A 2,486-nucleotide genomic window follows, 5' to 3' on the forward strand; every position below is an offset into this window, starting at 1 on the left:
TCTCAATTAAAAACACAAATTGATACTGAACTCGGAGATGAGTTACCCAACAGTTCAGTAGATGTGGGCTACTTCGATGGGCACCAATCTGCGAAGGTGTGGCTTGTTTCAGCCAAAGATCTCAAGGTTATGTACGAAAAAGTTATAACAGTTCTTGCGAGATATTTTTGTGGGTGCAAACAAGTGAAGATGTAGATGCTGACGAACAGTGATATAAATCCAGAACCTAGTAGAAAGAAAGGAAAGCAGCAAATCTAAAGAGGATAAACTTAAGGAGATATATGGCAAGCTTAAGAGTCAGCATGACGAATCGTCCTACAATACACCACATTGTGGGCGCGAATGATTCAGTGTGGTACCCATGACGACTACAAAGACTCTCCACATGTGCCAATGATTACTGGAATGCCTCAGAAACGTCTGAAAAAGGACTCTCTTACTGAAACCTTTGCTGGAGCTGCTGAAGCAATTGCCAAAGCGTTTTCAACTCCTCAAGATCGTCCGGCCGCTTCGAGTTCAAGACCTGATTCGGGAATTGTAGGAGTTTCACCTGGAAAATGCATTGATTTAAGATCAAAGAATTTACAACAACTATACGGTTCCTACAAGAGCGTTTCGAGGACAACATTATCTCGGCCTCTCAACTTGCTGAACAAAAAGCTTTTTTTTTTATGCTCTATACGTAACCTTACATAATATTCTTTTGTCATTCAGTACTTGTATATAGGTTTTTTTATAATTATACCATGGTAAAAAATCAATGTTTACTGTAATTCATTCCAGTGCAATGTTATGAGAATAATTAGCAAGTGATCAGTATTTAGAACTGTATATTCCACACGATTCAATCCATGCTTCACAACTAGTCTTCCTTTGTTATTGTTGAAAATGCAGCTAGAAATGTAGTCTCGATATCCATTGTAGCACTCAATTCCTGTTCAATTAGCCTGATTGATCATGATGACTTAACTTTATTGAAAAGCATCTCAATAGGGTTATAATCAGGGCTGTAGGGAGGGAGATAATGGACCAGACTTCCCATCTCACGAATTACACTGGTTACACCTGTTACGTGATGCACTGAACAGTTATCCATTATTACAACGCTATTCGAATTATATACCCATCAAAAGTCATGAGGTGTGGTAGTAACTGCTTTTCAATGAAATTGACATAGATATCTCTATTAACAGACCCACGTACAATCTTAAGATCTATGATACCATTGATTGTCATAGCTGCAATCGCCGAAACACGCTCGCCTCATTTGACAGGCATGCCTCGCGCTGCATATCCATACTTACGGAGAGCATTTCGTCGGTCACAGCCAGTCTCGTCAATGAAAATAGGAAAATGATCTTCATACATTGAAACTTCACTTACATAATAAGTAGCTCTAAGTTCTTCATCTCTCTGTGAAGCTATACTAGTTGCATTTTTTTTCTACTGAAATTATTTTTCTTCAAAAAGTGCACAGAGATGAAAGGCTGATGCTTAGACCGAACATCCAGCTTAATTCATACTGGATTTCCCACAGATAGATCCCAGGCTTATCCAAAACAAGCATAAGCACAGTCAACTGCACTGGCCTTGTCATCTTGATGGGGAGGTTCTCACAAGAGTATGCCTTTTTCATAACTGTTCCAGTTGTCTTAAAAGTATTCACAATCCTATGAACTGTAGAAGCATCTACGGACAGATTTGAAGCAATATTTTTCAGGGAGAGCTTTTCAACCTCGCGCTGCCACACCATCCTCCATCGAAGGTCTTCACTGTAGGCAGATGTCCTCTTTGATCCACATGAAGTGGAACTTGCTCCTCTCACAGCCATAGCTAGTGACTCTTCAGCCTTTCACAAGGCTATATCAGTGTCTAATCTTAACGTCTATTCGATTTTACTGTTATACACACCTGTAATTGTCAAAACAAGTCATTAGTATAATTATGTCCTGACCATAAACTTAAGAAGACACTGCTCAATTGATGGCTCAGTATAATTATAATAGCCTATACTGGCAGACCACATCAAAATAAGGCTTTATGGAGAAAAAACAGAGTGGGGACTGAGAGTCAGTAGTGTGACCAAACTAAAGAATAGAGTTAGTATCATCACTTTATAAGTTACATAGATCTACTTACAAGTGATTCACACGTATATAGAACTGCATGAGTGGAGGGGTACAATACAAGTACTAATTAGCTTGTAGCAATGGCTTGACGTATTCTTTGCTTGTATAAGGGCTAAGTAATATACGTAAGGTAACTCCTCAAACCTTGTTATGCATGCATGTATTGTGGTAATACCCACTTAAGAAAACATTCTTTAATTAATAGCCTGGCAGACGAAATCAAGGGCTTTATATTTCCAGTGCATGCATGTAGCTGATATCGATATCATACCAGATGTGTAGCAATAATTAGGCCACACAAATTGATCTCATGTTTCACATAGCCTCAGTCCCAAGCTCTTTCTTTGTCACAATCGT

The sequence above is a fragment of the Halichondria panicea genome, chromosome 13, assembly GCF_963675165.1.
Source record: "Halichondria panicea chromosome 13, odHalPani1.1, whole genome shotgun sequence".
Lineage (NCBI taxonomy): Eukaryota > Metazoa > Porifera > Demospongiae > Suberitida > Halichondriidae > Halichondria > Halichondria panicea.